The 21,163-nt window shown below is 46.6% G+C and overlaps 1 protein-coding gene across 1 annotated transcript in view; it reads left to right on the top strand.

Annotated features, from left to right (window-relative positions):
* The first annotated feature begins 1,338 nt into the window (after nt 1-1,338).
* HAL (histidine ammonia-lyase) overlaps nt 1,339-21,163 on the top strand; it is a 372,837-nt gene continuing 353,012 nt past the window's right edge. Inside the window, exon 1 of the mRNA XM_086919081.1 lies at nt 1,339-1,362. The gene's annotated coding sequence lies outside the window, so the exon portion shown is untranslated. The remainder of the gene's footprint in view (nt 1,363-21,163) is intronic.

Here is a 21,163-nt window from a genome sequence, read left to right as displayed (position 1 = left end):
ATCGCCCTCACTCTGTCTAACTATCGCCCTCACTCTATCTATCGCACTCACTCTATCGCATCACCACAGCATCACTCAGCACCACCACAGCATCACTCAGGGGCTACCACAGCATCACTGAATGCCACAGCATCACGCGTCGCCACCACAACATCACATAGCGCCACCACAGCATCAATCTGTGCAACCATTCAACAACAACTGGTTCAAATATGTTTTATCAATGTTTCAAGCTTTATTACAAATGTCACAAACAAATGTTAATATTTCACTTCTGTTCTTGGATTTTCGTCACAATAAAATACACTGAACATAATCTTCACAAAAGTTATTTACAAAAGTTCAAGTTATTGCCATTATAAATTACAATAACTTTTTTTTAAGTATTAACTATTAAAAAAAATTAAAAGCCATTGTTATTTGTAATATCAATACATCTAAGTCAGGTAAATACAACACATATTGCATTACAAATGGTATAGGTGTCACATTTGCGAAAGTTATAACTATTGGAATTGTAAATGACAAAGCTATTAATTTAGCTATTTTCAAAACCAACACATAAATAAAAAATGTGTCATTTACAATATCAATAGCTCAAACTTTCCTAATGTGAGACCTATGCATTGCAAAAGCTTGTTTTTTTTGCAGTTTTAAATAGCACGAAGTCGACCCGAAGGTATCAGAGCGCTTTACAAGAGAATCAGTTGCATGTCAGACTGACACATTCATTTTGTAGGCACGGGAGATGAAGCGATTTGCTAGAATCACAGGATGCTTGAGCCTCCCTCCAGACTCGAACCTGGTTTCACCAGCTTCAAGGTCGGCCTTTCTCCATCAGTGAGCTCTGGTAAGGTCTCTGGGGCAGTATTTTCAGAAGTTACATGCCACTGGAATTCCATATTTCCAGTTCCATTTCCTTCTGTACTGCTGGCCTCTAATTGTACCCGTTTGGCTACAAGTACCAGGATGGCTCAGTTTTTAAAATACAAACTCAGGACTGGAATCTTGGAACAATTGTGTTTGCTTGACACAGTCAATATATGGCCAGCATATACTTGGGCACGATCGAAGACAGCTAGGGTTTCTCTGAGCTCTCAAGGTTTCCAATTCCACATGATTTCACCGAGTCCTGTTTTTGTCGTTTTATTGTAGTCCCTCTAGACCTGGTGTGCCCGTGCTAAATTCGGTACTACAACTACCAGAATGCAAAATAAAGCAGAAATCCGTATAAGGTATTCAAACTTGCCTTCACCCTCTGTTTGACCCATTCATTGATACTTCACGAGGAAAGCCCTGTCTCTTTAAGATACGGAAAGCAAAATGGTGGCGCCTGAAACTTCAAGCAGGCGTTGTGTGTTTGTAAGAACTTACTGCTCTGTTTGCATCAGGTAAATACATAATACGAATATGTAGGTGTCTTTTTATTTTATTTTTTTAGAAACTTCTGATGTTTTGGGTCTTTACTATGTTATTTGTTTCTTGTTGGGTTCGAAATGTGAGGTAGCTGGATCAGATGCATGCATGTTATGGATAACATGAAGGATTGATTGATTGCTCAGGGTTTTGGGCCAACTGTGTCGTTGCACACATTTTACCATTACTCATTTCCCATCATTTACTCATTTTATTTTGTCGGTCGTGTGGGAAATTATATTGTAAATTCTGATGAACAGAACGACTGCCAGAATGAAGATATCTTGGAATCTGAAAGAAACTCTCAAAATGTGATGTTTTTTTCTCCAATATTGAAGCTAAGCAAAAATATTCTCTAAAGTTCGCTCTAAAATATTTGCTGGTGTTTTTGTGATTCGAAGGACCCCTAATGAGAATTTGGAGCTTTTTACAGGAAATTAAACAACTGTCTGTGGACCTATTTCACTTTATTGTTTTTCGTACCACTGCACTTTTTAAAATAAAAATAAAAATCTGTTCTCTGACTGTTGCAATAACCTTGTTGCACGATTTCTGATTTAAACTGTGTATCAGTGTTAGTGGAAAAATTCAGTCGGTTAGATATTTCAGCAAGTTAAGCACTAAGATATGTGTGCTGCATGCAGTCACAAGTTTGAATTTGACAAGGCTTTTCATTCTTCCAACACCAGTGCATGGGGTAGCACTAAGGGCCATATTTATCATATGCACATGATAATTAACAAGGATTTGCGTGGCCTTGCATGGCTTGATAGTAATCTAGAGTAATGTAAGGCAGTGCAAATGACTGCCTTGTGCTACTCTGCAGCAGGGGGGCTTTTCATGGGTGAATCCTGGGCATTTCCACACATCTGCCTGTGGGTTTTATGCATTTCCAGATTTACCATTAGTGGTAGACCTCGGAATGCGTCAAAATGCTACACCTCCCCAGGTGAGACGTAAAATATCTTTATTTCTCCTAGTTTTTTTCACTCTTTCTACATGTGCTGCATTCTACAGCACACTTGGAAAGAGGAAAATGCCTCTTGGATTGTTTTTATGCAGGAAGGTGTCCCATCCTGCACAAAAACAATCCTGCTTACAATGCAGGCCCCCTTGCACCATGACGCAAGGGTGTCTGAGTGAGCCAATACTTTTTAAAGGACAGGAATGCGCCACCTAATGGTAAATACGGCACATTCCTGCCCTTTCATGCCGTGCAGTGCAGCAAGGTGGCTTGCTGTGTTGCGCTGCAGGAAAGAATGATAAATCTGCGACTAAGTTTGGTAATATCAGAGTCATAAAGTTTCCAGATTCTGTGCATTAGTACTTTATTCAGGCAAGGATTTATTGTTACTTTGAGGACTTTATCACATTATAAATTCAAGACTACAAGTCCAGAATTCTGGCACAAACACTCGAAACTCCTCTCTCCTATTTTTCTCTCTCTTTTTTCTATGTATATATGGCTCTCTGGGAAGCTCCCGCTACTGGCCATTTTCCTTCTAAAATTGTCTTAAAGTAGAAGTACTTGTAATGATGTTCCCTGCATAGGGAGCAATAAAGAGGTAGTCGGGCGTTGGAGGGAAAGGCACTTTATTTGATAAGTAAATGTAATTGTATATTAGGGAGAGCGACGAGCGTCTGCTGCCTCCAACACTCTCGGGGATCTGGCGCATGCGCACTCGGGCGTCTGCGCATTGCGTTGTGACCCAACACCCGAAGACTAGAGTGCGAATCTACATATCTCCCCTTTTTATGCACACACAAAATAGTCTACTGAGTCCCCAGGGGCTTAACACCCCCCCCCCAGTTCATAGTCTCTGAAATGACGGGGTTTAACCACCACTCTGCCAGCTCGGGCGCGTCTTACCGGCGTGGATGCTTCTCTGGTGCAGTTCTCTGCAGGGCTCACCATCCTATCTCTCTGCTGGCTCTGCTCTTCTCTTTTTGGTGTCACACTCTTCTCACTCTGCGTTTCCTCTGCAACAGGCATTTTGTGACTCCCTTCTTCCTCGTACGATTCTTCTTCCATCTGCCGTTCTTCTCCTGCAGGTGTCCCCCCTTCTCTTTCTCTTGGCCCTTGATCTTGTAGGGCTCTCTCTTCCTCCACAGGCCACTGTAGGATCTTGTTGATTTTAGCCATGTGGTCCTGGGACCACACATTCCCGTCGCTGAGCAAAGCCGGTCTGTCGTATACTTCTTCCACTTGTAGAGGAGGGCTGTACTTGCTTTCACCTTTCTTTTTTAGCACTGCCAGTTTGACTCTCACCCACTCCCCTCTTTCAAGTGCTGTCTCTTTCACGTTTCTTCTCCGATGATAGTGTTCGGTATATACTTTCTGAGCTTTCTCTAGATTGTGCTGTACTACTGCAGAAGACCATTTGCTGGTGATGGTCTTTTCTCTCCAGACCACATTGTCTTTAGTGAAAGGGTGTCTGCCTCTCAGGATTTGGAATGGGCTGTACCCTGTAGATGTGGGAGTAATCCGGTAGGCCCAAATCATTTTCTACAAGGGATTTATTTCTAAATTGTTCAGTTAGAAATGTGAGTTGTACCACAGTAACACCCTCAATGGTATCCACAGGATAACAATCTTGTTGTATAATGATAAATTAATTAATGGAAGGTTGAAGGAAAAACAGAGCACAGAGAATTATATTTCAAACAAATTTTTTACTAGAAAAAAGTTTGGGGAGATGATACAAACAAATTAATTGTAGCAAAAATGTCATGAACAGAGATAGCCAAAGTTTTCTCTATGGTTCATGACTCAACACATCAACTCCTAATTAATGAAGAAAACAACCCAAATTAATCCAATAAAAAGTGGTTGTAAGTTCGTGTTACAAAACAACATTAAAGGAGATGATGAACTGTCGATGTTTCGGTCTTGGCTGCAGACGTCAAAAAGACCATCATCAGGACGATGTTTATTCAAATGCTGAAACGAACTCCCTTCGGGTTTGAAAATTAAGACCTCCTCTGTAGGTCTGCGAGAGTCTGGTTAACAACAAATGAATTCTTAAAAATAAAGAGATAAGACCACATCCGTTGGTCTAAAGAAGACCGGCTATGTACTCGAGTCGGGGTTGTATTCCGGTCGTTTTGAAGAAACAGCTCAGTCGGCAAAAAGTGTATCCTGACCCGTTTGTCTGTCAGGAAGGGAGTTCTTTTCAGCATTTGAATAAACATCGTCCTGATGATGGTCTTTGTGACGTCTGCAGCCAAGACCGAAACATCGACAGTTCATCATCTCCTTTAATGTTGTTTTGTAACACGAACTTACAACCACTTTTTATTGATTAATTTGGGTTGTTTTCTTCATTAATTAGGAGTTGATGTGTTGAGTCATGAACCATGGAGAAAACTTTGCCTATCTTTGTTCATGACTTTTTTGATACAATTGATTTGTTTGTATCTATCTCCCCAAACTTTTTTCTAGTAAAAACTTTGTTTGAAATATAATTCTCTGTGCTCTGTTTTTCCTTCAACCTTCCATTAATCAATTTATCATTATACAACAAGATTGTTATCCTGTGGATACCATTGAGTGTGTTACTGTGGTACAAGTCACAATTCAAACTGAACAATTTAGAAATAAATCCCTTGTAGCATCTTTTGACTTGAATCGCATAGTGCCCAAGCCTACAAGGGTTCATTGGGTTTCCCCTGCCTATAACACCAAATCATTTTCAGCACCTCTTTTTCCCAATCCTTGCCTCTCATGATGGCAGCTTGAATGGACCCCATGATGACCCGATTGAATCTTGAATCTCACCTGTCCGTTGCTCGAGGGGTGGTAAACAGAAGTGTGTTTGGTTTTGATTCCATTTCTTTCCGCATACTTGTACCATTTCTCTGAGGTGAATTGCGGGCCATTGTCGCTCAGGATTGTCCTCGGGATCCCTTCTCTCAGGAAGACCGAAGTGAGGAACTTTATCACAGTTTCGGAGTCCATTTCTTCTTGGATGTGAATTTCCAGCCACTTTGAGTATTTGTCTACCAGGACACTTACATACTTCGGCACTCCTTGGTTGTCCAGAACAGGTTCGAAAATGTCGATCGAGACATCTTCCCAGGGGTCGCGTGGCTGGTCAAATTTTCCCAAAGCTGGCCTCAGAGGTTTCAGGATTTTGTCAGCTCCTTGGCACTGGTCACAATCTCTCACGCGCCTTTCCACTTGTATGTCAAGTCCGGGCCACCAGTACATTTGCTTCACTCTCCTTTTTGTTTTGACAATGCCGAGATGCCCCTCATGTAACAGAGTTATTAGGAACGGGACCATTCTCGTAGGAGGCACCACTTTGTCTCCTCGGTATAGAAAGATGCCCGAGTCACTCACAGACAGTTCCTCACGGACTTCATAAAATTTCCGGAGCACCTCCTTCACCTTCTTCTTTTAGGGCCAGCCTTTGATTATGTGTTCTTTGACCTCACGGATCTCTTCGTCCTCATCATATGCTAGGACCCATTCCTGCTTACTGATCACTCTTTCTGGATCCTCCATTATCACTATCATCTCTTCATCCTCAGCCGAGGGGTTAGGGGCTTCTTCCATGGCGGAGGCTCTACTGAGGTAATCAGCTACCTTGTTGCGTGTCCCCGGTATATACTCTTCGTCATATCGGTGTTCCAGTAGCTTCAACGACATCTTGGCTATGCGTGGCGTGGAGGTCACATGTCCACTCGAGGTTAGAACTTTGACAAGTGATTTGTGGTCTGTCTGCAGTTGAAATCTCGTGCCCCACAGGAATTGTCTGAACTTCCCTATTGCCCATACCACCGTTCCATCCACCCTCTCCTGCGCGAGGACTGCTCCCAGTCCCTTCTCACTGGCATCCGTCATCAGTATGGTCGGCCCCAGAGGGTCATATCCTTGTAATGGCAACGCTTGACTTATGTCCTGTTTCAACTCTTCAAATTATTTCTGTGCTTCCTCATTCCACTTGAACACTGTCTTGTCTCTTATCAGCTGCCTCAGGTGATGTGTTTTGGTGGCAAAGTGCTGGATGAACTTACTATAATACTCGGCCATCCCCAGGAAGGATCTCACCTCCTCTTTGCTGTCGGGCTCCCTGGCCTCGCAGATCGCCTTTACGTTATCTCTTTTCTGCGTTATTCCGTGTCCTCCTATTTCGTGTCCGAGGTAAGTTACTGATGTCATTCCTAGCCGACGTTTCTCCCATTCTGCTGTCAGGCCCTTTTCATGTAGAATACCCAGCACCTTGTCCAATTTCCTGTCATGGTCTTTCCGGTCCACCCCCATCACCAAAATGTCATCTTGAAAGTATTGGATGTCCTTGAATAGGCGGTGCATTAACTTCTGGAACACCGCTGCGGCCGAGGCAAGACCGAAGTGCATTCTGCGGAATTGATAGCATCCAAAGGGCGTTATGAAGGATGTGAGTTTCCGGCTTGTAGGGTGCAGGTCAATTTGGTGATAGGCAGATGTGAGATCGATAGTGGAGAACCACTTTACTCCCCTCGTTTTGGCCAGCATTTCTTCTATGCGGGGCTTCGGGAATTTCTCCACGATCAGGCTCTTATTAAGTTCTCGGAGGTCCACGCACAGACACACTTTGCCATTCGGTTTTCTTGCCACGACCAAGGGCGCCAGCCACTCCGAACTGTCTATGGGTTCGATTATTCTATGTTCTTCCAGTCTGCGCAATCCTTGTTGTACTGCTTCCTTTACTGTTAGGGGCACGTTCCTCACCTTGTGGGACACTGGTTTGGAATTCTCCTTGAGCAGAATTTTGTGCGTGAACTTTTCTAGTTTGCCGACCTGCCCTCCAAACACCTTCGGGAAGTCCTTTTTTTTTCTCCAGGTCCGGCCAGCTCTCAGGGGCTGTCATTAACACTTGAATGTCTCCTCCTGAATCCAGTTTTATCCCTGGGTCACCATGATCCATCCAACCTAAAACTGATGGGCCCTTCTCTGCCATGTACAGCTTGCACTCCGCTGACCTTCCTCTGATTTTAAACATTAGAGTCCTGTACCCCACCATGGAGATGGGTGTGCTTAAGTACGTCACCGGCCAAATGTCTGGTGGTTCCAATCTGGGTCCTAGGCTGGGCTCAAACTCTTCCTCCCATACTGATCTTTGGACTATGGTGTACGGGGATCCCGAGTCTATCACAATCTTGATTTTCACACCTCCTATCACCTTGTCGCACTGAGGTTTGCGCGAGCGCTTGTTTCCTATTCCCAGCACCTGTTCCTCTACACACAGTACATGGTCATCCTCTTCCAGCTCGTCCTCTTCTCCTTCTGGTTGGTCTTTTGATACGTACTTCACTATAGGTCTCTTTATTTTCCTGCAACACACCTTTTCGTAGTGGCCCAGTAGGCCACAGAACATACATTTCGCCTGGAACGCCGGGCAGCGTTTATCCTGGGCCGTGGTTCGGGCTTCCACACCTGTAGCATGTGGTCTTGCTTTCCGTGGGCTGTCTCCCTGTCTGTCAGGCTTTTCCCGCCCATCTGTTTGTTCCCTTACTTTCTCCGGGCGCCGTTCTATTCCTTCCTGAAGGCTCCAAATCTTCCACTCTGTTAACCGTCTTCTTCTGGGTGGTTTCCCTTTTCGCTGCTTCGGCACATCGTTTTGATAACTCCGCTTTCTTTACCATTGCTATGACGTCTTTCAGCGTCGCTTCTCCGTGTGCCCATAGTTTATCTTGCGCAGTCTTGTTGGTGGTGTGCATGACAATTTGGTCTTTTATGAATTTGTCATGGAGGGCCCCGTACTTGCACGTCATCGCCAACCTTCTTAGAGCTGCGACATAGTCATCTATGGATTCTCCTACTTCTTGCTTCCTTTGCTGGAAGTTGTAACAATCGATGGAGACACACACCGATGGATGGTAGTGATTGTCCAGATCCTCTATGGTATGCTTAAAGACGTCGACATCCGCTTGTGGTCTGGTCATGGGCACTAGGTTCGTGAACACTCTTATCCCCTCCGGGCCTAGATTGTGCAAGAGTATCCTTCTTCTCCTCGCACTGGGGAAGGCTTCTCCATTTTCATCCTCCAGAGCCTCAAGATAATTTTTGAAATATTCCCTCTAGTCTTCCCATTTCATCTGGGGTTCACCTGGTTTCGGCAAGAACGGGATTGGCACAGTGAGTGACGATGCCTGCGTGCTCATTCTGGCCTGTTCTTCTGGTTCCGCTCCCTGGTTTCTCGGGCTGCCTGGCGCGCTTGTGTTCCCACCTTGTGTCGGATCTGGTCGGGGTTCTCCTGCTCCCCCTGCTCTGCGGTCTTCCAGTTCCGCCAGGCCCTCTGTGGGGTATATCACCCTGTTTTGCCACGCTTCTCCTCTTGGCTGCCGCCTTCTGGCACTGGTACATGCAGTAGGTGCTCCTCGCTCCTTTTCGCTTCTGCCACGCTCTCCCTGCTTCTTCTAGCACCCTCCTGACGTCGTTTCCTCCAACATCATCCCCCTTCAGGCTGGGCTAGTGTGGTGTGTTCCCCCTTGTCTCACCGCAGTACCTCCATTTTTCTTTATTTTGTGGGAGATCCCACTCCTTGTCGCCACTGTAATGATGTTCCCTGCATAGGGAGCAATAAAGAGGTAGTCGGGCGTTGAGGGGAAAGGCACTTTATTTGATAAGTAAATGTAATCGTATATTAGGGAGAGTGCCGAGCGTCTGCCACCTCCGACACTCGCGGGGATCTGGCGCATGCGCACTCGCTCGTCTTCGCGCGTTGCGTCGTGACGCAACACCCGAAGACTAGAGCGTGACTCTACAGTACTGGCTCAATGTAATGGCCACATACACTCGAAAGCAGCCAGTACAACAACATCACAAGAATTCCTTATTTGTAAGCAATCCTGGGGCCTTGAGCCCTTCTAGAACTTAATTACAGCACCTATGAACCGGAAACTCTGTTTCCAGTTCAGAGTGGGAGTTCTGCCATTAGGGGAGATTTACCTCCAGATGGTCTACTCTGTAATCTTCTGCCTGCCCTAGGTGCAACTATCTAGAGTAAACAGTTTCTCATGTTTTCTTTGCTTGTCCAGCATACGTGCGCCCCGCTCTTTTTGGGTTGCACCTGTATGCATTCAGCTTGGTATCCGCAGTCACTCCATTGCTTTTTGCATTCTTAGATATGACTTCAGTCCCTTTTTTCACTTGTGCATCACTACGTTTCTAGGGGGAATGTGGTTGCTGCGTAGGAAGTGTCTTCTTCTTCCTCAGTAGAGTAAGTACTACTTGTATGATTCCTCAGTCCTGTTGAATCCTGCTGCCTCTGTGTTACCCGGGGAACTGGGGGATATGGCCATGTACAGAATCTGTTATGTTATTGTTGTTTTACATGAACGCAAGCGATTTTACTCATTTATTATGCATATACTTGTGTTTTATGTGTACTTGTATGGCCCTAGTGGTCAAATTAATGTTTATTTTGACCATGTAGATATCACAATTCAGGGTTTATACAAACAATCAAACAAAAATAATTTACAAAAAGAAAAACATTCCCTCAAAATTATAGACATCATATCCAGTTACTATTACCTCTTATTAACTCAAGTTTTTATGTATGCATAAACAAAAAACTATGTACAGCAAACACAAAATATGTAGGGTACTACTGTAATGATCTTCCGTCCTAAGTACATAGTTTCTTCTTAATAAGATTGCACAATATTACATGATATACACATTCCATAATCTGAAATCATTGAATAACAATCTTCGTAACCTAGGGGACTCTATTGCCTACCCTATTCTCCGAAAGTTCAGTTCAGTTTATTTCTGCTTTATGCGTTACTAGTACACCTCCTTATTGGATAAGAAGTCATCTTTTTTACAAGTAATTTACCTCTTAGATAACATGTTGTCATCCACAAATAACATTTCTGATAGTTGGAAAAATCTTCAAAATGCTACGGTCTGTGTAAGTATCTTTCCCCTATATTAATGAAAAACATATTGACTAAGTTCCTACATTTTCAGGTTAATCAATCTAGGATAACCTGTTTTATATTTAAGGGTAATACAATGTTACAGCAATTCCAATTTACACGTTTCTATGTGTTCTACGTGGATCATTCATATGTTTTCTTCACCAAAAATCCATATATTGGATGTAGTATTTTAAACTAATGAAAAAAATAAGGATCCGCCCTTTGAAACCCATCCTTCTAATTAATCTTTATCCTACGTTTCCTCTTCTCATTTTTTTTATTTATTACCTTTGTTTAGATTTCTAGTATCATGTTCAAAGTTCGTCAAGTCTTGGTATAGATAACTGTTGAATCCCCTTGATACGGGATACTGCAAATAAAATAAAATAGAATTTGCTCTGTCAAGCCCATATACAATAGCCCTATGTTTAAAAATGGTTCTATTTATTTAATTACTGGACCACATAGCTATAACTGTTACGGGGGGAGTTTATCTTAGTTTGGTTAACTCTATAAAGTATTAATAAATCAAATCCGCACTCAATTCTAGACTTTTCCTCAATTTTCTGTTGTATTATTCCCAATGTAGACCCATGAAGGTACTTATAGTAAATCCACATTGATTAAATTCTTAAAAATTATTGTTATTGCCACGATACGCATTTCCAGATTTAATTAATCTAAGGCTGGTTATCTCTAAACAGGATTCATGCATCAAATCAGCTCCAGAGTCTAACCCTATTCTAAATTATAAGTGTAATTCCAATTGAAGGCCAATGGAGGTACCTAAAGCAACCTCATGACAGTTGGATTTTATAAGATATTATTATTGCCTGGATACGCACTTCCAATTACATACCCTGCACTTGGTTCATTTTGCGCTTGGTTTTTAGGAGCATTAAGTAAAAGTTGCCACTTAGTTTCTCTTAAGACAGCTTCCACTCAAACTCAAGGTCTATAAAAAAAGGGTTTGTAATGACAATTTCAAGATGTACCCAGTTTCCAAGATACTATATTTTGCATCGTACCCAGTACGGATGTGAAGTGAGACGGGCTTTGGGCAAACTGCGGTGTTTGACTATAGACAGAAGTACATTTGGTTGGGCTTTACAAGCTACAGATGGGTGACTCGGTATGATGCTAAAAGATAGTATGTTGGAAAATAGGTACATATGGAACTTGTCATTAAGAACACTTTTTATAGACCTTGAGTTTGAGTGGGGACCCCGTCATACATTTTTATAGTAGAAGATCCTAGATCACCTTAGACCACCCCCTTGACTTCGGCATAGTCAGATTTAATATCCGGATTAGAGCACAATGGGTAAGTGCAGGCAACGAGGAAGAATTTGCTTCGGTGGGCCTATATGGAGAGAGCAATTGGGGTAGTTTCTACAGAAATTACTATAACCGAGCGAAGACTGTCGATGAAAGTTGGGTGAAGCATGGGGGGGCACAGGAAAGTTATACGGAGATACCAGCCTGTGGTAGCTTGTTTGGGGGGGGGGGGTGGTGCTCTCACTGGGATGGGAAAGGATTGTCCAGCAAGGGATACTGACTGGGCAATTTACCATAGTACTGCAAGAACTAGAAACGAGGTTACAGTGGCAGAGATTAACCCTTCAATTTATTTGGCATCCCCGAGTCCAGCCGTTGTTTATTCCACCCCAGAACCTGCTGGAAAACATAAAAAAAACCTAACATCAAAGTTTCCCGACCACCACAACAGCCGAAACCATGAGCTAGTAAGATGAAGATCGGGGAGGGGGGAGATAGCTCTGATCCTTGATGAGATTTTTATGAAATTTGCTGAAAACAGCATCTTGCCCCAATTAAGGTAATCGTTTTTGTTTTTTTTAATCTTTTTATTTTGCAAAATGAACAAAGTAAAGTGGTGGTCACGCACAAGGCATACCTTTGTTACACGATATACATATATGGAATGCACAGGAGTCAAAAAACATACCGGCAAATCACAGCATGGGTTTAGGTTTTTTTCCTTTTTTACAGAGATCATTAATCAACTAGCTCATCAATGGGGGTGTCAGGCTCCACCGTCGTTCTTCTTCAGGATTGCGCTGAAAATCCTATACCATCCCCCACGCGACGTTCCCAAGAGCCTGGGTTATAGACACAGACTACTAGGATAGTCAACTGAGGGAAGGAAAGGTAGGGGGCAGCAGAGAAGGAGACCTGAAACGACAACAACATATACTAAGTATTGTCTCTAAATAAACACTATGTTCAATGTCCGCTCTCAATCCCTATGTTTAACCCCTGTGTAGCTCTTAACCCTACCTGTAAAGAAAAAATAGTGAAGGCGTAAATCAGGGATGAGGAATGAGGTAGAAACCGTGATTCATCTACTGTAACAGAAAACACATAAACAAACCGGTTTACATAAATTGCCTATTGAATATGTGATATACATCTATTCCAATTCCTATAACCACACATACCTACATATATAGGAATACACATCTTTGTAGATAAATCAATCCCTCTGATTCTCCCCTCATTCAGCTCCCCTGTATTTTGAACATAAGGAGAACAGCAATCATGAAACCATGAAAAGAAAATGATAACGTGTCTAGGTTAATTCTTCTTAACCCTGCACAAAGTACTTTGCGCTTTGAAAGTCTGGTGTCAAAAGTTCCCATACACAACACCTCCTCATAGGAATTCCAGTGACAATAGCGAGTGTGGTTGGAGCCCCAACCAATCCTTACTCCGTTCGAAGGAACACCTCATTAAATATCAACAATACTAGGTTGACTCCATTCATTCCATATCACGGAGAGCAAATGTTTCCTGGCTGCTCCCCGTCTTTATGAACAACAGAATGTCTAGCTCAGTAAACACGAACAACACCTGAAGTGTTCCTTGTTACGGCGAGTTACGACTCGCCTCCAAAATACCTCAATTTCATACCTCCGGTACCGTGTCCTCCAAATAAACTCTTTCAGCAATGAGGCAACGCTTACCGGGAAAGTGAACAAACCAGTCTCTACTCCAGAAGAATTATCGGCACCGCCACTGCCGACAGGCAGGTATTTACTTCCTGAAATGCGTGCCATGCGTCAGGCACGCTACGTCCTCCCCGAGCATGCCGGGAACTGTAGTTTCCAAAGTAAATAGTTTGTTCCGATGCCGGTTAGCGACCCACAAGGTTGAATCCTGACAGGTGGTAATCATGGGGGGTTCACATATTCTTCCCCTGTATTCATTCCAGTTAAACCACACTGCCATCCACTTCCTCGGACATCCCCTGGCTACATAAACCGTCTTTTCCTGAACCATGCTCCAATCCATGTCTTTCTTCCATGCTCTGAGCGTTGGTGGTTTGGCGACCCCCCATACCCTTGCAATATTCCTCTTCGCTACCACAAGGCTCAACGTCACCCACAGTTTCCCTTTCGCTGATTGGTCCGAGGGCTCCCAGATGTTAAGGAGGCACCTCTTTGCCTCAGAATGCAATTCCACCCCCCACACATCCCTCATACAATTGAGCACCCGTGTCCAATAGGTCTGTATCATCCGGCATTCCCATAGTATATGTAGAAAGCTGCCTGTCTCCTTCACACCCCCTGCGACAGTCTATCTTTACTCCGCCCCATTAGGACTAGCCTAGTGCCAGATATGTATATTCTATGCAGGACCTTCAGCTCGATCAATTGCAGTTTGGCCAGTATTGCAACTTCCTTGGGGGATGCGAACTCCTCTCGCCATTCTTCGTCATCCATCTCGAGTCTGTCTGCCTTCTATTTCCCCCTGAGAGCTAGTAGTGGATCTGGGGTATGATTAATGAGCTTTTTATATGTTAGCGATATGGCCCTCAAGTAGTCTGTCTTCGAGTGGTGAAAACTCCGGGAGGTGTGTCCCGGGAGGAATATTGGCCTGAAGTGCATGTCGAACCTGCATGTATCGGAAGTGTTCGGTCCGGGCTAAATCATATGTATGCTGAAGGGTGTCAAATGATAGTACCCCCTAAGGGCCCCATAGATCTTTGATACGGGATATGCCTAGAAGGTCCCAATTTCAGAATCCTTTGGTGCAGCTAAGAGTGCCTAGCATCTCTGAAGCCCACAGCGGGGTTGCTAGGATGAGCCTACCAGCCCAGCCCTGTTTCTTTTGAACTATATGCCACAGCTGGACTGAGTGTTTAGTGTGACCCGTAAGGCGGTACCTTCCCGGTCTGGAGTAAAGGGCCACCTCGAAGTTTCCACCCGCAAGGAGCCACTTGTCAATCTCATATCCTGGGTCATTCCCTGCACAGTATGTACCCTGATTAATGGCCGACAAATGCACCGCCCAGTAATTTTTCAGGATGTCCAGGAGTGCTATACCCCCGTCGAGCCAGCCCAGTGTGAGTATTTGGAGGGAGATACGGGGCACTCAAGTACAGAGAAGGTCTCTCTGGGTAGCCTCGACAGCGGCGAAGTACTTTTGTGGGACTAAGGGAGGGTGATTTTGGAGGGCGTAGAGGAACCGTGGCAGAGGCTTAATTTTGAAAAGCGCTGGCCGGCCCAACCGTGACAACTGGAGGTTCTTCTAGATTGCAGCTTCCCTTTGGAGCCACTGTAGGGGTGGCAGAAGGTTCCGCTCATACCGCGTGGCCCGGTCCTTAGAAATGAAGATTCCTAGATATGTGAAGCCATGGCTAGCTATTTGGATCGGACAATCACCCGGTGTCTGTTGGGGGACACTGTGCAGGACATAGAGAAGGGATTTTCCCCAGTTAATGCTGTAGCCGGAGTAATCCCTGAAACTCTTAAAGATATCTAATGCATTAGTAAGGGACTCCTGCGGCGCTGTAAGGTACAGGAGGATATCGTCCGCATAAAGGCGAGATCCTGTCCTCCCATCCATCAGTCCACCTTATCCTCTTCAGAGAGGGGGTCTGCCTAATCCAGGCTGCCAGCAGTTCTAGGGAAATAGCAAAGAGCAGAGGTGAGAGAGGACACCCCTGCCGCTTCCCTCTCTCCAGTGGAAAACCTCTGAAAGTTTATTGTTGACAACTACTTGAGCTAGAGGTTCTGTGTACAGGAGTTGCACCCAGCTAATAAAGTTTGGGCCGAACCCCAATTTCCGAAGAACAGCCATCATGTACGGCCACTCAAGAGTGTCAAACGCCATCGCTGCGTCCAAGGACACCACCACTGCATCCTCGCGCAACCTGTGGCAGCAACCTAACACCCCATGGAGACGCAACCTAACACCCCATGGAGACGGCGCAAATTAAGTGCCGTGTTACGATGGGGCATAAATCCCGATTGGTCCGGGTGTACAAGGGTATGGAAGACCGGGTTGAGCCTGTTGGCCAGCACCTTGGCGAGGAGTTTTGGCTCTACGTTGAGCAGTGATATCGGTCTATAGGAGGCACAGGACTCTCTGGGTTTCCCCGCCTTAGGGATAGCAATGATAGTAGCAATGCGCTGGTCCCTGGGTAATATACCCTGTTCTCTACTGTCTTATAACATTCACTTCAGGTGCGTCCCAAGGCTGTCGGGTTTGAGCTTGTAAAGCTCCACCGGCAGACCATTAGGCCCAAGGGTCTTTCCGGGACGAAGGTCATGAATGGCCTTAACTATCTTGTCTACTGCCAGGGGTGCTTCCATAGCCTCTTCTTCTTCCACAGAGAGGGTGGGGAGTACGATGTCGCCCAAGAATGCCGCTGATTCCTCTTCCGACCGTCCGGATCTCTTAGTATATACCCTTTTGAAGTGTGTCGCAAACTCCTTAATTTCACTGGGCTCCGTAATAACTATCCTCGCCTCCAACTTAAGTTCAGCCACCACCTTCTGCGCTTGCTGCTTCTTGTCTAACCATGCCATTAATTTGCCTGCCCTGTCGCTCTGTCATATAGTCTCCCCTCCCTGTCTCTCGCCAGTGTCTTGGCTGGGTAAGTAGCCATGTCTTTGTATTCTGCGGCTTTCAATTGGAGTTGGTGGATCGTGTCGCGGCTCCCATCACTCTGCACAGTACTCTCAAGTGCCCGCAGGTCAGTTTCTAAAGTCACCAATTGTGCCTCTCGTTCCTTACGGTGTCCCGCAATCACCGAGAGGGCCTCCCCCCCTTAACGCTGTCTTGAAGGCTTCCCACAAAACCACCCCCGAACCAACAGTTCCCACATTTTCCTCAAAGTAGTGATCGATCGACTGAGTCAGTTTCTTTTTGGTGTCCTCGCCCCATAAGTGCCAGGCTGCAATAGGGGCCACACATCCGGTCACCAATTGTTATGTGTGTCCAAAGAGGGGAATGATCCGATATACCCCGTGTTAAGTAGGTGACCTCCCGAATTGTCACGTCTTGGTGCATTGGTGCAAGGAGGTAGTCCAGGCGTGAGAAGGTGTGGTGTGAACCTGATAGAAAGGTGTATTGTTTTTGTGTCGGGTGTTGGAGGCGCCAGAGGTGAATAAGTCCGAACGCCTCCATCGGGTTGGGAAGCCACCTTTTGTCCTACCCCAATGTCCCTAGTCGGATTTCTATCCATTTGACAGGAGACAACAGCATTGAAGTCCCCACCTATCAGGAGCAGCCCCTCTGGAAGGGAGAGGAGCATCTCCCCCAGATCCTGGTATGATTGCGTTTGGAGGCCCGGTGGAATGTAAACCGTTAACAAATTAAGTCTGCGACCCTCCCATTTCCCTGAAATAGCCACAAAGCGCCCGAGGGGATCTACATCTGTACAGTCAACCGCCCTTGGAAAGTTACGGCGCAGAAGGATTGCTACGCCTCTGGACCCCGATGTCAAACCGGCATGTGCCGTTAAGTTGTACCCCATCTGTTTAGTGCCTGACATGTGTATCCCCTCAGGTGGGTCTCTTGCAGTAAAACAGCATCAGGGAAGTGTTTCTTGATAAACTGCAACACTATACTCCATTTGAGTTTGTCTCCCAACCCATAGATGTTCCAGCTATTCAGCTTAAGAGTTTTATCCCACTTCATAGCCATACGTACTGTTTCTCGCCAAGTTGTTTGTGTGCTCCTCGACTCTCTGTTCCAAAATCTGTGCTTGACCTCGGTGTGACCTCAACAAACTACCCCCCCACCACAGCCAGTCAGTTCATCCCCTGCCCCCCCTACCCCCAAAAACTTGTGCCCCCCCCAACAATAAGCCCCCCCTCCCTGCTTCCCTGCTCCGTAGGCCTAGAACTACCCACATCCCCAATTAGCGGAGCGCCTTTCGCCCGATACCCAAACCCGGAATGGGGAGAAAAAAAAGAAAAACCTCCCCCTCCCGATAAACCTGTTCTAAGAGGAGTGTACGCCGGCCCCAGCTCCAACCGCTGCCCACGCCCACCCCACATCTTATAACCATCGTACCACCAAAGCTTACAATCCTCATGGATTGAGTTCCATCCATTTTAGGTCCGAGCCTTACCCTGATTAGTCAATCCTTCAGCCCATCTTGGGACAGTATGGACCACAAAGTCATAGAAGAGAAGGGAGTACCATCAACAATCTCTGCCCTTCACAACTCAGGCCACCCGTCCCTTCAGGATTAGATAGCTTCCCCCCCCTGCCAGGATCCACGAGCGAGCAGGACCCACACCTAGGCATTGGATCCCACAATACGTTACAGTTTGTAGAGGTCCACGTCAGCAGGTCCATCACCACTAATGCTCAGCTGCTTCTCGAACAGTCCCCCATCGCGGACTGACAGATCTCGACCTCCAGGAGCACTGACTCTGTCCATCCACATCTGACCTCCCGGCCTTCGATCCCCGTGACGCAGCCTGATTGTCTCTCCAGCTCTCACCTTCAGCCCGGCCCGGAGCTCTTGACGACTCCCTGTCCAGCCAATCTTGCACATCCGACGGCGTGGTAAAGATCAAAGATTTGCCCCCCCGCCAGGACTTCGAGCTTGGCAGGAAAAAACATCATATATTTGATGCCTCTATCCCGCAGTGCTGCCTTCACACCTGCAAATGAACCCCTCTCTCGCTGAACCTGAGGCATAAAGTCTGGGAAAAACCGAATTGTGGCGTTTTCGTATTGCAAGTCCCCCGCCTGCCTGGCTGCCTGCAAGATGGCACCTCTATCGCTATAATTCAGGATTTTTGCTATTATCGTCCTGGACGGCGCCCCCGGCTTGGGCTTAGGGACAGGTGCACAGTGGGCACATTCTATGGTGAAGATATTGGACAGGCATTTAAGCTTAAGGCGATGAGGATCAGGTCTTCCAGAAAAAGTTCCACGCTAGACCCCTCAAAATCTTCCAGAATGCCTACCACGCAAATATTACTCCTGTGGGCTCTTCCTTCTTGGTCCTCCAACTTAAGGGCCACTTGACGATGCTGGTGCACCAAATCGTTAACGCGTTGTTCCAGTGCCTTCGTGGGTGTTTGGAGCTCCCGGGTATCAGCTTCATTTGCCTTGGCCTTTTCTGAGGTTTTACTGAGGTCAGTGCGGAGGAGATTGACCTTGATGGAGACCTTGTGAGTTTTCATCTCCAGGTTAATGCCCATTGTCTGTATGGCCGCCATGATGGAAGCCAGCGACGGTTCTTTTGGGCGGACTGGTCTCCTGATGCACCCTCCGCCTGGGGGGGGTCCCCATCTGGATCCCATATTTGTCTAGTTTGTTAGACTGCGTGGTTGCATTCTGCTTGGGACTCATGTTGTCGACATTCTCACGCAGTCTGCCACGGTCCTGTGGCACATACAGGTCCGTCTGAGAGCTCCCGCTATTGCCACTGTTGGGCACGTGGTGCACTCCAGGGGCCTCGCACTATCACCCCATGCTGTTAACCAGTTCACTTGGTTGCTAGGTGTGGTCCTGCACCACCAGTCTGGGCCCCAGGCGGCTGTCGTCCACCCAGCACGCTCTCCGCTGCGTCACGGCAGATATTTCACTCAGCTTCTGACTGAGGCACCGTCCCTCAGGCAGTGATCCCTTGATAATGGCGCAGTCCACTTGCAGCAATACTCCCCAGCCGACCTCCTACCTGTATTGGGCTCCCACGACATCACTGCCACCGTTTCTTGCCGCTGCAAATGTATCCACGGTCTTGCAGCAAAAAGGCCCACACGTGTCCGGAGTGGCTGCAGAAGCTTCTATGTGCGGCTGGTACTTTGCCCACTTTTGCACCCGAAGCACCCCCCTTCCGCCTGGAGGGGGGGGCTAGATGCGTCCTGGTGGCTACTGCACTGTATTGGGCCCCCTCCAGGCTCGCAGGTGTCGCCTCTTGCCTGGCCCCTTCACTCCACACCCAGCTGTGTCATTAGGCCGAGGTCCCCGCCACGCATCCGGCCAACCGCCGGGCCTCCCACGCCCCGGACCGCGCCCCCAGCACACACCGGGCCAGTCCACTCGATTTGGTCCCGCCGTTGGCGCTGGGAGCCAGCGTCAGTTCTAAGTTATTTTCGTGGGCCCCATAGGTCAGTGCCCCTCCACCGGCACCCTTTCGGCCCCAGACGGGGGCCGCGAGCTCCAAAACAGGCCCTGGCGCGCGCCGTCACCTCACGCCAGGCTGTCAAGCCGGGGCCTCTTGTGATTTTCTGGCCCAGCCGGCGCCCGGGCCCAGTCAGCAGGATCGCAGCTCGGTACAGGAGACAGGCAGAGGCTCCAGAATTAGTGCTACCGGCACCGCTTCTCAGCGTCGGGCTATAGCTACTTGAGGAGTGCAGGTACACACGGATCTTGTCCGGATTGCATGGGGTAAGGGCTCAGCTCCGCGGAGCTCCCGAGTCAGGCGGCCATCTTGACCGGTTTCTGGCCACGCCCCCCAATTAAGGTAATCTTGATTGCCATGGAAGCCCAAATGATTAAACTTATTAGAGGCTGAGTGTATGCGAGCAGAGAACACTCATCACAAGTCTACCTGGACACGCTTGCAGATGAGAACCTTGTGGGCCAGTTGTAACGGAGACGGGTATGGTAGCCACCTTTCCACAAAAGAAGGAGAACTCCTCAAGCCTAGACTGGAAGGAGAAATGACAAAGGTGAAAGGACTGTAAAGGTAGCATAGGGGGGAGCAGCCCCTGCCATTTGAAATCAGAGGAAGATGGACACGTGGTGGGAGAAAATGGCAGTGAAGATTCAGTTACCAGCACTATGGCATTAAGTTCCCATCCCCTTAACCCCGCAAGGCAAGCCTGTATGTGCTGGTTCTGGTGAGAGTTCCACTATGAAATCTCACCAATCCAGAGTATGGGGAACAGGCCCATAACAAAGTCACACATTGGCTCGGGGTACATAAGGGCTTCACCCCAGCAAAGATAAATTAGATTCTAACTGTACATAGGGTTGGCTGGATTGGCCCCACATCAAAGACTATCCGAGGAGATTGCCTGGTAGGGAACTTTCATCACCCAACAATAGTGAGAAGGCATCCAAGACATCATGGGGAGAGGTCGTTAACCCACACTAACATATCTGCTTTACCTCTGGGATATTTTTATAAGCCTCCCGTACAACCACCATTTGCTTACCTCCCCAACACTGGTCATCAGCTGAGACAGTATATGTCAGTCAACAACAGGTTTGCACCTCTTTCTGGCCAAAATGAAATTGATTTACTGTGTGTATCTAACACTGAGTAAGTAATTGCCCTGCAATTGACTGTGTGGTTGAATCAGCCCTACCTAATTTTAACAAGGAGTCTGTTAACTTACCTATCCCAATGCTGGACTGTGTTGAGGGTCCATCTAACCCTGCGGTCCCCAACTCTAGTCAATGTAATGTATTAGCGTAATTGGTCTAGAAGTTTCAGATCATCCTGGCCAATCAGTGGCACTTAATGGTCATGATATCAAGGGAGAATATCGATTTGTGTCCTGGAATGTGTGTAGGCTTCAAAGCAAACTGAACTCAACAGACTTTTGTC

The sequence above is a fragment of the Lissotriton vulgaris genome, chromosome 1_1, assembly GCF_964263255.1.
Source record: "Lissotriton vulgaris chromosome 1_1, aLisVul1.2, whole genome shotgun sequence".
Taxonomy (NCBI): Eukaryota; Metazoa; Chordata; class Amphibia; order Caudata; family Salamandridae; genus Lissotriton; species Lissotriton vulgaris.
Note: the sequence above shows the minus strand (reverse complement) of the source record. Positions and strands in the feature narration are given on the sequence as shown.